The sequence below is a fragment of the Bos indicus x Bos taurus genome, chromosome 22 (genome assembly GCF_003369695.1).
Source record: "Bos indicus x Bos taurus breed Angus x Brahman F1 hybrid chromosome 22, Bos_hybrid_MaternalHap_v2.0, whole genome shotgun sequence".
NCBI lineage: Eukaryota > Metazoa > Chordata > Mammalia > Artiodactyla > Bovidae > Bos > Bos indicus x Bos taurus.
The window spans coordinates 24,215,888-24,230,449 of record NC_040097.1 but is presented as its reverse complement, the minus strand read 5'-3'; the positions used below and the strand labels follow the sequence as shown (position 1 = coordinate 24,230,449).

Below are 14,562 nucleotides of genomic sequence, written 5' to 3'. Positions count from 1 at the left end.
CAAGAATAGATAGAAGAACTTTACAAAAAAGATCGTAATGACCCAGATAACCACGATGGTGTGATGACTCACCTAGAGCCAGACATCCTGGAGTATGAAGTCAAGTGGGCTTCTATGAGAGAGGGAGAGGGTGGGATGATTTGGGAGAATGGCATTGAAATACATATAATACCATGTATGGAATGAGTCGCTAGTCCAGGTTCGATGCATGATACTGGATGCTTGGGGCTGGTGCACTGGGACGACCCTGAGGGATGGTATGGGGAAGGAGGAGGGAGGAGGGTTCAGGATCGGGAACACATATATACCTGTGGTGGATTCATTTCGATGTTTGGCAAAACCAATACAATATTGTAAAGTTTAAAAATAAAATTAAACTTAAAAAAAAAAAAAAAAAAGCATTACTACAAAGAAAGCTAGTGGAGGTGATGGAATTCCAGCTAAGCTATTTGAAATACTAAAAGATGATGCTGTTAAAGTGCTTCACTCAATATGCCAGCAAATTTGGAAAACTCAGTAGTGGTCACAGGACTGGAAAAGGTCAGTTTTCATTCCAATCCCAAAGAAGGTCAGTGCCAAAGAATGTTCAAATTTCATATAGTTGTGCTCATTTCACATGCTAGCAAAGTTATGCCAAAAATCCTTCACACTAACCTTTAGCAGTATGTGAACAGAGAACTTTGAGATGTATAAACTGGATTTAGAAGAGACAGAGGAACCAGAGGTCAAATTGCCAACATTGTTGGGTCATAGAAAAAGCAAGGACGTTCCAGAAAAAAAAATCCGCTTCATTAAGCTAAAGCTTTTGACTGTGTGGGTCACAACAAACTGGAAAATTCTTGAAGACCTGGTAGTACTAGACCACCTTACTTGTCTCCTGAGAAACCTGTATGTGGGTCAAGAAGCAACAGTTAAAACCAAACATGAAACAACTGGTTCAAAATTGGGAAAGGAGTACGACAAGGCTGTATATTGTCACTGTGCTTATTTAATTTATATGCAGAGTACATCATGCTGGGCTGGATGAATCACAAGGTAGAATCAAGATTGCTGGGAGAAATATCAGCCACTTCAGATATGCAGATGATATCCCACTCTCATGGCAGAAAGTGGAGAAGAACTAAAGAGCCTCTTGATAAAAAAATTGCAAATCAATGCGTACTCTAAAAAAATGGAAACAACTAAGGAATATTGGATACATATTGGGTTTTATGTGGCTTTAAGGAATTACAATTAATTTATATCTTATAATAATGGCATGATTATTGCTTCAAAAAAATCTTTATATGTTAAATACATAGTGTAGTATTTATGGGTGAAATAATTTACTTTAAAAGAACATAGTTTTTACAAAGATTAGATGAAACCAGAATGGCAAGATGTTTATAAACTTGATGAGTTGTATTCTTTTCTTGATTTTTGTGTATATTTGATATTTCCATGATAAAAAGTTAAAAATAAAATCAACGAGAGAGACATTAGGAAGGAATAGTCTTCACCCTCTTAGGTTGGCTTCCCTGGGAAATTGGCTTAGAGATTTGTATGCAGGGCTCTTGAGGGTAAACCCTGTGTGAAATTACAGGAATTTGAACTGGGCCCAATGAGATGCTGGAATGCACTGTAGTGACAAGGAAGGTTTCAATAACTTCCAACTAGGATGGCTCCTCAGGTCACATGATGTCAGGGAACCATGACTTTATACACCTCTCCCTGCCCTCCCCTTCACATTTGCGTACACATAATGACCTGTCTTTGAATTGTGAGCTGTCTCCAGAGAACAGGTATAACCTTGGAAAAGATATTCTTTGTATCACCTCACACTGGTCAGAATGGCCATCATCAAAAAGTCTACAAACCAGAAATGCTGGAGAGGGTGTGGAGAAAAGGGAACCCTCCTGCCCTATTGGTGGGGATATAAATTGTACAAGAATACACAGAAGAACTGTACAAAAAAGATCTTCACGACCCAGATAATCATGATGGTGTGATCACTGACCTAGAGCCAGACATCCTGGAATGTGAAGTCAAGTGGGCCTTAGAAAGCATCACTACGAACAAAGCTAGTGGAGGTGATAGAATTCCAGTTGAGCTATTCCAAATCCGGAAAGATGATGCTGTGAAAGTGTTGCACTCAATATGCCAGCAAATTTGGAAAACTCAGCAGTGGCCACAGGACTGGAAAAGGTCAGTTTTCATTCCAATCCCAAAGAAAGGCAATGCCAAAGAATGCTCAAACTACCGCACAATTGCACTCATCTCACAGGCTAGTAAAGTAATGCTCAAAATTCTCCAAGCCAGGCTTCAGCAATACATGAACCGTGAACTTCCTGATGTTCAAGCTGGTTTTAGAAAAGGCAGAGGAACCAGAGATCAAATTGCCAGCATCCGCTGCATCATAGAAAAAGCAAGAGAGTTCCAGAAAAACATCTATTTCTGTTTTATTGACTATGCCAAAGCCTTTGACTGTGTGGATCACAATCAACTGTGGAAAATTCTGAAAGAGATGGGAATACCAGACCACCTAATCTGCCTCTTGAGAAATTTGTATGCAGGTCAGGAAGCAACAGTTAGAACTGGACATGGAACAACAGACTGGTTCCAAATAGGAAAAGGAGTTCGTCAAGGCTGTATATTGTCACCCTGCTTATTTAACTTCTATGCAGAGTACATCATGAGAAACGCTGGACTGGAAGAAGCACAAGCTGGAATCAAGATTGCCGGGAGAAATATCAATAACCTTAGATATGCAGATGACACCACCCTTATGGCAGAAAGTGAAGAGGAACTCAAAAGCCTCTTGATGAAAGTCAAAGTGGAGAGTGAAAAAGTTGGCTTAAAGCTCAACGTTCAGAAAACGAAGATCATGGCATCCGGTCCCACCACTTCATGGGAAATAGATGGGGAAACAGTGGAAACAGTGTCAGACTTTATTTTTCTGGGCTCCAAAATCACTGCAGATGGTGACTGCAGCCATGAAATTAAAAGACGCTTACTCCTTGGAAGGAAAGTCATGACCAACCTAGATAGCATATTGAAAAGCAGAGACATTCCTTTGCCAACAGAGGTTCGTCTAGTCAAGGCTATGGTTTTTCCTGTGGTCATGTATGGATGTGAGAGTTGGACTGTGAAGAAGGCTGAGTGCTGAAGAATTGATATTTCTGAACTGTGGTGTTGGAGAAGACTCTTGAGAGTCCCTTGGACAGCAAGGAGATCCAACCAGTGCATTCTGAAGGAGATCAGCCCTGGGATTTCTTTGGAAGGAATGATGCTAAAGCTGAAACTCCAGTACTTTGGCCACCTCATGCGAAGAGTTGACTCATTGGAAAAGACTCTGATGCTGGGAGGGATTGGGGGCAGGAGGAGAAGGGGATGACAGAGGATAAGATGGCTTGATGGCATCACTGACTCAATGGACGTGAGTCTCAGTGAACTCCGGAAGTTGGTGATGGACAGGGAGGCCTGGCATGCTGTGACTCATGGGGTCGCAAAGAGTCGGACATGACTGAGCGACTGATCTGATCTGATATGATCTGATGCACCCCAGTGTTTATTGCAGCACTGTTTACAATACCCAAACATGGAAGCAACCTAAATGTCCATCAACAGAGGAATGGGTAAAGAATATGTGGGGTGTGTGTGTGTGTGTGTGTGTGTGTATATGATGGAATATTAGCCATAAAAAGAACAAAATAATGCCATTTACAGTAGCATGATGGACGTAGAGATGATCATACTAAGTGAACTATGTCAGACAAAGACAAATATCACATATTACTAAAATGCAGAATCTAATTTTTAAAAGAAATGATGTAAATGAGCTTATTTACAAAATAGGAACAAACTCACAAATTTCAAGAACAAACTTATTGTTACCAAAGAGGAGATGTGAGGAAAGAGGGATATTATAAACCAGGAGCTTTGGATTAACATACACAAACTACTACATATAAAATAGATTGCCAACAAGGACCTACTGGTTAGTACAGGAAACTCTACTCAGTATTCTGTAATAATGTATGTGGGGAAAGAATCTGAAAAAGAATAAGTAGATGTATATGTATAACTGAATCAATATGCTATAGACATGAAACACAACATTGTAAATCAACTATATTGCAATAAAATTTTTTTAAAAAGATTCTCCTTGGCTGACAGTTCCCAGAGAGAGGGATTCCAACAGATGCTGAGCTTTCAGTCATTGAAGTAATAAGAACCTCAGTCTTCATCCTGGGAATCTGGGCAGCTTACTCTGGTACCCATCACACTCTCCCCTTTTTTTTTATCCATAAACATTTACAATGATTACACTTTTATCCTGTGTCTCATGCACTTGATGAGTGTGTCCGTGTTTTGTTGGCTGTTAGAGAAAAGTGGTGTATTTGCATAAAGAGAGCATGTGTTGACATGCAATAGATCTATTGCTTTAAATTCATCTTGCAAGTGGTTTTCATTGAAATAGCACAAAACTAATGTCCTTTCAAAACTTTATTAAAATCATCTGGATGTGCTCAGTCTAATAAAAGCAGAGTACATGGCTGCTGGACTTCCTATAGATTTAGATATGGAGCAGAAAGAGGCTTAAGTAATATCCTGCATTTGAAATTGTGTAGAAAGATATGTTATTGGCCTCAAAAAATATGTCCCTTATGAAGTAGATTCACAACTAGCATCCCTGCTCCATTTCTGTTTGCATGACTTTTTGAATGTCTCTAGCATTCTGTCCTACTTGGTCTCTTCGTTCTCCATGTGGGTTCATATACATCATTGCTATTTTTCTAGAATTGCTGCCTTTCCTTGTTCAGTCTAAGACATTTCACCTCTCCACTCCAGAAAGGTCAATTCTGAAGTGAACCTTTACAAAGAGCTGTATCACCTGAGCCTCAGAATCATTTCAACTGTCTTCCAGAAATTTGACCCTTCATCATAATTGAATTCTACTTAGTCTAGCCATTTTCATGATTAATTATAGATGGGAACTCTGGGCAGGATGGGGAAGCCATGTTTAATGAGGTCACTCAGGTGGCGAGGCTGCTTTCTAGGGCACTGTGATCTTTTACTAACTTTTGGCCAAAAAAAAAAAAAAATCAAATAATTTATACTGTGTTGTTGAGTTACTTTAGAAAAAATGACACCAGTATTCATTAAGGATGTAAATGCTTATAAATACACTTAAACACATGCCTTCTACATTGAAAGCCACCCTGGAACCTAGATTATGTTTGATTTTAGGGCTTTGAAATGCAAAGCAGCACACTGAACACTGTTGGATGAAACGGTTCTGAAGTGGAGAACTAGGAGGAAGTCTTAAATAGCAGTACTCCAGCCAACGTACACAAACTGAACATTGCTTTTTGAACCTATGGCCATGTGCATTAAAGATGAATATTTTGCCTTTGAAAAATTAATGTCCCAGAGCTCTTGCAACCATTGTTTTTTTGTGAAATGGAGTATGCAAAATGTCTTTTAAAAATGCGACCTTTTGGTGAATAGATTGTTTCTCCTCTTTTTTGGCTGTGTTACTCATTGGAAAGGCCCCTAAAGGAGCATTAAGCAAATGAGCAAATAGCTTTAAAAATCCTGTGACCATACTCAGAGGAACCTGGAGATGGATGGAGTCAGTGAGCGAGACCGGTTTTCATCCTTGTGTGAAACAAATAAAGTGTCTCTTTCTCCTCTTTTCTTTTCTTGATCTTTTAAAAATGTAAGGGCTCACTGCTTTTTCTTGTTTAACAGATTGAAGTTTAAACAAAGAAGGCTTCTTTGAAAGGTACAAGTAAGAAATGCCAAGCTAAGGAGAATGGAGCTGGCCCGGGAGCTTTGTGAGTTATCAGGTAAATGTTATGTCTGGAGTAGAGACTAAGATAACCAAGCCTCGTGGGGTCTTGGATCAATTTAATTTTGATAAATGACCAGTTTGGTAAATATTATTTACATTACTGCATAAGTCAGGTCTGTTTCTGATCCACTGATGTTTGAACAACTCACATCATCGACTGTGGAAATAGCTTCTCAAATAATCCCCATGGGCTGGCTTATCCCACTGTTAGCTCACAATTAGAAGGATAATTAAGAATAAGGGTGCTTGGCTTTTGAACTAAAAATGAAAACATGAGCAAACGGCTCAGTAATCTAGATTTGAAGCAATTCTTGAGCCATAAGAACTCAATATTCCCAACAATCTACAGAAGTGGTGTTATTTTAAAATTCGGCATCTGCTTTAAAAAATGACATTCTTAAATATTAGAAGATTTAAAAACAAAAACAGTTTTTAAGCATAGTCCTATCCCTTTAACACACTATTTTATTTATCTGTGTTTGGTTATATATTTATACCTATATATAAGCTATATATCTATACCTGTATATAAACATATAGGTTATGTGCTTATTGATTCATTCACTTCTTCATTCTGCAAGTGTTTAAATACTTAGAATGCATCAGTTAGTAGTTTATGCCAGAGATTAACCAACATTTTCTGTAGTGAGTCAGCCACATAGTAAAAGATTTAGGTTTTGAGGGCCACCCAATCTTTGTCACAGCTGCTCAGGTCAGGTGTTATAGGGCAAAAGCAACTAAAGACAATATGTAAACACACAGATCTGATAGTTTCCCCCTAAAACTTTATGTACAAAGCAGGCAGTAGGTTGGATTTGGCCAGCTGGTCACAATTTGCTAAACTGTGGCATAAAACCATGGCATCCAAGAGCCAGACAAAATAGATAAAGTCCCATTGAACTTTAGTAAATATAGTATGTATAGTGTATATATATATATATATATATAGCATATATATATAGTATAGTAAATAGCCAATAAATGGTTTCAGTGAATACATAGTACAAATCAAAGAAACTATTAGGTTGGTGCAAAAGTAATTACGTTTATGGGTGCTAAATTTTAAATCACTGTAACTAGGCGCAAACACATGTTTATTAATCAAAATAAGAACCATTACAATCAACACATTTTTGCCAATGAGAAATTGTTTGTTACTATAGCATAAAAACCTATGCTTTGGGATTCAACGAACTCTTCTTGGATAGCTTTTTCTGCATCCTGCTGGTTGTGGAAGCATTTTCCATACAAAAAGTTGTCAAGATGCTTGAAGAAGTGGTAGTCAGTTGGACAGAGGTCACATGGATATTGCACCTGAGACAAAAATTGTGGACCAGTTTGTTCGCCTTTTGAAGCATTGGTTGGGTGATATGTAGCCAGGTCACAGAAAAGAATGGGGCTCTTTCTGTTGACCAATACTGGTTGCAGGAGTTGTAGATTTTTGTGCATCTCATCCATTTGCTGAGCATATTTCTCGGATGTAATGGTTTCACTAGGATTCAGAGAGCTGTAGTGGATTAAACTAGCAGCAGACCTCGAAACAATGACCATGACACTTTTATTGGTGCAAGTTTGGCTTTGGGAAGTGCTTTGGAGCTTCTTCTCAGTCCAGCCACTGAACTGGTCATCACTGGTTGTCACATAAAATTCACATTGTTGTTGCATAGAGTAACAACACTATGCAACAGAAAAATGACACTTCTAAAAGATTGTTTGATTTGCAGTCAGCTCTTGAGACACCCACTTATCGAGCTTTTTCATCTTTTCCATTTGCTTCAAATGCCAAATGACCATAGAATGGTCAGTGTTGAGTTCTTCAGCAACTTTTCTTGTAGTTGAAAGAGGATTAGTTTCAATCATCCTCTCAGTTGGTCGTTGTACACTTCCAGTGGCTAGCCACTGCACTCCTCATCTTCACGGCTCTAATCTACTTTGCAAAACTTCTTGAACCTACAATGCACTGTATGTTCATTAAAAGTTTCTGGGCCAAAAGCATTGTTGAAGTCACTAGTTGTCTCCACTGCTTTATGACCCATTTTGAGCTCAAATAAGAAAATCATTTGAATTGAATTTTGTCTAACATCATTTCCCTTGTCTAAAATACATATAAACAACAAGGAATAATTCATTAGCAAAAAATATAAAGCAAGAAATGCACGTTAAAATAATGTATAACAAAACCACATTTATTTAAGAATGTATTCTAATATCAAATGGCAAAATTCAATAATGCAAAACCAAACTTATTTTTGCACCAACCTAATATTCCATTAAGTGGGAAATTATCCCACTTAATCCTTCCTGTGTCATACATGTAGCTAAATCTAATTGATGAGCATATATATGAAGGAAAGATATCAAGGTAATAAAAGATATCAAGATAATAAACTTTTTCTAAATTCTTTGTTTCTGCTTTGGACAGAGAAACTGAAGAACTTTAGAATAGGAAAAAAATCACAAGCAAGGAATGTAAGTGTAGAGTGTTTGCCTTGTGGTAAGAAAATTTTTGTTCGCTTTAGGCACCCAGCTTTCTGGGTAATCCTGAAAATCAGAGTCTGAAGAAAGGGAGCAGACAAATGGGAACCTCATACTTTCTGCGCAGGGCCTGTGTTTTGCCACTCAGCAGCAGCCCTTCATAATTAAGTCAGTTAAGAAACAAGGTAGCTCAGACAGAAGCTCGCGTTCAGATCCATCAGGCACTGATTGTAAATGGCACAGTGCATGCAAAGCACAGTACATGATACGACGTTATAGAGAGGATATACTGATGAATGTGACAGATCCCTGTCTTTGTAGTTGGAGGGAGAGACAGGGACCTGGCAGATAGGACAGATTCAAGGCCAAGGTATCAAGTGATAGAGTAGGGGTGTGTGTGTGTGTGTGTTAGTTGCTCAGTAGTGTCTGACTCTTTGTAACCCCATGGACTGTAGCCCACCAGGCTCCTCTGTCCATGGGATTCTCCAAGCAAGAATACTGGAGTGGGTAGCCATTCCCTTCTCCAGGGGATCTCCCCAACCCAGGGGTCGAACCCAGGTCTCCTGCCTAGCAGCCACCAGGGAAGTCATGATAGAGTATATGGGAGGTCAACTCCTACTCTTCCCTCATATTCAGCATAGAGAAAGGGCTTACCCCTCATCCCATGCCTCAGGAAGGAAATGCACTGGAAATAATGTATTCCCTTCTCTTTCAGAAATATTTTCTCCTCGTTTGCTCTTCCCCTGGGGAAGAACAGTAATCTTTCTGGTGGATGAGATTGGAAAAGTATAGAGCGCAGTGTTTTCTGTATTCTTTTTTTTTCAGATGCTGGTCATGGCAAACATACATTTCTACATGCCAGATACCAACATTTTCATTCCTTTAATCCTCAAAGCAGTCCTGTGAGGTAGCACTTTATCATCCCCATCTTCTAGGTGAGGAGATTAACTCATAGAAACTCTGAGGCACTTGTATGTCTGCTTGGCTGATGAATGGCACAGCCAGGTTCACTCACTCAAACTCCAGGTCCTCGCTCTCAATTTCTCCCCTCTCTGGTTCCATGGAAGAGTGAAAGTGTACTGTTCACTTCTTCTGTGACATAAGCACACCTGAATCAGGGCAGGATCCTGGTCTTGCTTAAACCCTCTGTGCTCCTGATGGAGGCACAAGAGCAATTTTGAGGTGTAGATATGCAGGTTTCCTTCAGTTAAGGATATCCATTGCTAGATTTGGTGCAAGTTGGCAGAAAAGCCAATCATGTTCTTAAATTCAGCGATATTGGTGATAAAGCTAATATTTTTATCTCTCTTGATTTAACTGCTGCATCTCTTTCCCAAAATTTTGGTGCCCAGCCAACTCAGAGGAAAAAAGGTGATTAATTCTCACCCAGACTCCCATCATAAGTATGAATAATAGCAGTAGTAAGAAATATTCAACAACAAATATGGTATAGCAGACATTGTGATGAGTGCTTTAGCTATGTATCATCTCTTTGCATCTTCACCACAATCTCAAATGAGTAGATACTCCATGTTATAGAAGAGAAAAGAGGGATTAAATTTTAGGTTGTCGAGTAGATTTCTGATGAATGAGAGTGTAATTATTTTATTGTCATTTCAGTTTCACGACATATTAATAGGCAAACCCAACACTTGATTGCAATGGTCTTTGATGTTAACTTCAAATATTCTGTTCTTCACAGAATCATTCACAATAGTTGATGTTTAATACTGTCTAAGAGCATGCAAAGGTTAAAATAATTCACACTACTGGCCAACAAATAGCAGAATGAAGTTAGGTTAAGACATTTCAGTAGAAAACCTCTTTTATCTGTCTACTTCTTCCCACCTTTTTCGGCATTGCCCTAGACAAGCCACCACTGTCTCTCACTTGTTCTACTGAAAGAGTCCTCATATCATCAACCATATGTATTTTGTCAGTGTCACATGTCTTCTCCGTAATGCACAAGCATGACCTCACTACAGGGCACTGGCCCCTGACACCGTCTCCAGTCCTTTCTCCTCCATTTCCCAGCCACACTTCAATTCCTTGGCTATCCTATGTCCTTCGTGATGTGATTTGTTGCTGTTGTTTTTCGTTTCTGAATATCCTTCCCTCTTCCTGAAACATCCTTTGCTAACCCATTTTCATATCCATAAAGAAACTTATCCTTTATGCTTCAATTTAAATATTGCTTCCTCTGAATTTCTTTCTTAGTAGCGCTTGTTAGAGGTCCTTGTGCTATCTCATCCCTATATTTCTAGGACTTAGTTTATATTCATTTGGTTTTTGTAGCTATTCCTTTTTGTCTGACTTCATCTAAAATAAAGCTTTACAGGGGTATGATCTGAATCTGCCTTGCTCACGGCTCTGTTCTCAGTGCCAAGCACGTACTCACCCAGTTTATGTTGTTCATCAAACTGAATATGGTTGTGAAGGTTGTGTCCTGTACAGCTTCAAGGGCACTGTCCACATAGATGATGATATCACTGATGCTCCCTGGAAATGTGCAACACATCAACCCTATATTGAATGAAAGAATGAATAAATAAATAAGTAACACCATTATTACAGAATTACCTTATTGAAGAAAACTATGTTTGATGCCCAGTATTTCCTAGAAACAATAAAATCCCATGTGGTCATATATGCTTTGCATATATGTCACACTGAAGCAGTAATTTTGGCATTTTATGTGTTCCAAGTGAAATCTCTTTTGCCCTTATTGAAATTTTGCATCAATTTTTTCATAATCTTGAACTTAGTCCACAACCCTCCAGGTGCCCATATAGAGTCCCACTTTAGCTTTTTAATTGTACAGGGACCTCATTCTTGACTTGCAGGTGAGAATGAGCTGAAGCTGCATTCCATGTGTGAATCAAAATACATTTTTAATAGAGTATTTTTATTCAGTGGGGCCCCTGAGTAAAACCTGCAATGTATTATAAAATGCTGGTAAATATATATACAATCATAGAGGGAAGGAATGAGTAACATCCAAAAGAAGGTTATAGATCATAGTGCTGAGAGCTGGATTACCTGGCACATGGCACTGCTCATAACTAAGTGTGTATTAGAAATCATAAATCTTAACCATGGTGCCCATCTCCAAGTCTTGCCATCTACATGTGTGATGGCTTTGCTACAGTAGAAATTGAACTGTGATTACTACTGATACCATTTATTAATAAATTTAAACAAGGCAGCAGTTTAAAAAATAAAATGGGAATTTGAATTGAACAAATCGTGGTTTCTTATAGGATATAATTGTTGCATCACCTCCAAAACTGCCATCATTTCACCTTGTAATTCACATTTGCACATTCCCCCAAGATGCTCTAAGCTCCCCATGGTTCTTTAATCTGTTTTACTATCTAACTTATGCACATTTGCCTTGCACATACAGAGTTTGTAATCTTGGTATTCATAGGGTGACTGAATGAAATTATTAAACAGAATGGTTTCATTAAACCAGACTTAAAATTACACACCACCTCAAAAACATCACTTTATTGGCTTTTCAAACTGAGAACAGAACATTAACTTGGGCAAGTTTCTTACTGGGACTTAACCCATGAGATGGTAGATGTCTTGATGCACACCAAGAAACCCCTTCAGGAATGAAGGGCTTACCCATGAACTGCTGGGAGTGCAGTCAGATGGCAACCTTGGTTATTTGGCCCCCCTTGGGAAAAGACTGCTAAGGAGAGCCACCAAGCCCTTCCCACGCGTTCTCAGCCAATAGGTGGTCAACTCCAGCTTGTCAAGTCTGCATACTCTTCCTCCAACTCGAGTCAATGCTGCAGAGCCACCTCAGCTCCAGAGCTTTTCTTGGGGTCAGCTGAACCCAGTCCTGAGAATACAACAGAGTTCAAGTTGTCCCTCTACCCCATCCTCCCTTTCACAGGTGTTCATCCCAAGAGCACTCCCTAATAAATCTCCTCAATTCTAGTATTTGCCCCAGAGTTTGTTTCCCACAGAGCATAGTGTATAACCCATGCGTCTATGTTTCAGAGAGTTAAAGGAATCAATTCAAGGAATATTCCCCCTTACTAGAACAATCTCAAAACAAGCGGCATTATTATTTGTGAAAGCGACTGGGTCTCAGTAGTAGCTGCAGCAGAGAGCTGGATTTGTGCTATTCGTGTCATAAACAGAAACACTCTCAGAGCTTAGAGTAACCAGCAGCATTGGCCTTCATTGCATGGGACCACTGCTCCCAAAACAACACTAGGAATTTAGGAAATTATGGTGGTGGAACAAACAGACACTTAATTAAGGGCAGTGTCAGAGTTTTGCATTTTTTAACTGACCTCCAGAAAACTATATTCCTCTAATGCTTGGTTATTGTTTGATTATATTTAATTTCCCAAAATGTGCAGTAACAAGACAACACTTGAAGAAGTCCCTAAGATCTAGAGGATTAAAAAGTCATATATTTTCCTTAATAACTATTATAACAAATGTAACTCAATGATACTGTAGTATAATTATATTTAATAACATATCATAATTATTGATGAGGCTTTTGTATAGAGGAGTCAGTAAACTACAGGTTGGGGGAGAAGCCTAGCCCACCATGGGCAGAATTTGGCCACAGCCATTCATTTAGAGATTGTCTCTGGCTGCTTTCATGTCACAATGGCAGAGTTGAGTAGCTGGGATAGAAACTGCACAGCCCACAAAATCTAATATGTTTATCATTTAGCCCTTTGCAGAAAGACTGCTGACCCCTGCTCTCATGTAGTAACATTTAATGATCCCAGTATTGTATTAAATGAAAGGAGAAATATTTGTTGAAGGAAAGTAACACTCCATATGTACATATACACACATGCATGTGTGCATGCACACACACACACAAAACGTTATCTCTGGTCATTGAGATTAGAGGTGAATTTTTGTATTTTCTTCTTTTTGCTTTTTGTATTTTCCACAGGAAACATGCATTTTTTTAGTAATAAAACTAATAAATGCTATTTAGTGTGTAATTTTTTTCTTCGGAACCATTTAGAATTTTATTAGCTAGCTGTCTGTATAAAAAAAAAGTCATTTATCTAAAGTCCAATTAGAAAGCAGCTCTGAAAGTGTGCATACTGAAGGATTTGTACAAAGGATTTCATAACACTACTCTATGTCTAAGGAAAATATGCAAACCATGAAATTGCATATTCATAGAGAAGCTTGCCCAGCTACTGGATTAAGCATCCAGTTGGCGATCAGAAGCTTAAAAAGAAAAAAACCAAAAACAGCCCTGGGTTATTTTGTGACAGCTGGCTCCATTTGGTAAGCCTATACACTCTGTGCTAAGAAATATGGTTTATTCAACTTCTGGTTTGTAATGCTTTTTAAATTCTCCTATCAATTTTCTTGTGTGTTTCAAGAAGAAAATGCCAAAAAAGCTTCCATTTTCCAAAACCAGGCCATTTCTAGACTATAAAAATAAGACAGTGGTCATTAAAATAATATAGCTAATCATTCTTGAACCGTTTTCTTAATAAATAACAAGACTCAAGTTCAGTGCTGTTTACCAGTATCCTGTTTTTTTTTTTAATTGGGATATAGCTATCTTAAAATGTTATGTTAGTTTCTACTGTGAAATGAAGCAAATCAGCCACGTGCATGCATGCATGCTAAGCTGCTTCAGTTGCGTCCCACTCTTTGTGACTCTATGGACTGTAACTTGCGAAGATCTTCTGTCCATGGGATTCTCCAGGCAAAAATAGTGGAGTGGGTTACCATATCCTCCTCTAGGTGATCTTCCTGACCTAGGGATTGAACCACGTTTCCTGCGGCTCCTGCACCACAGGTAGATTCTTTACCACTGAGCTACTGGGGGAGCCCCTAAATCAGCCATATGTGTGTGTGTGTGTGTATGTGTGTGTGTGTGTATATATATATATATATATCCTCGCTCTTAGACCTCCTTCCCATCCTCCCCCATCCCACCCATCTAGGTCACCACAGAACACTGAGTTGAGCTCCTTGCCCTGTACCGCATATTCCCATTCAGATCAGATCAGATCAGTCGCTCAGTCATGTCCGACTCTTTGTGACCCCATGAATCGCAGCACGCCAGGCCTCCCTGTCCATCACCAGCTCCTGGAGTTCACCCAGACTCACGTCCATCGAGTCAGTGATGCCATCCAGCCATCTCATCCTCTGTCGTCCCCTTCTCCTCTTGCCCCCAATCCTTCCAGGCATCAGAGTCTTTTCCAATGAGTTAACTCTTCGCATGAGGTGGCCAAAGT

General features: G+C 39.0%; 1 long non-coding RNA gene across 1 annotated transcript in view; it reads right to left on the bottom strand.

The window, feature by feature from the left end:
• The window catches only part of LOC113880911, a 129,821-nt gene extending 117,661 nt beyond the window's left edge, over nucleotides 1–12,160 (bottom strand). The window contains exons 1-2 of the long non-coding RNA XR_003507872.1: nucleotides 11,945–12,160; nucleotides 10,710–10,834 (exon numbers count right to left, since the gene is read on the bottom strand). This is a non-coding gene — a long non-coding RNA (uncharacterized LOC113880911). The remainder of the gene's footprint in view (nucleotides 1–10,709; nucleotides 10,835–11,944) is intronic.
• Between the last annotated feature and the right edge of the window lie 2,402 nt (nucleotides 12,161–14,562).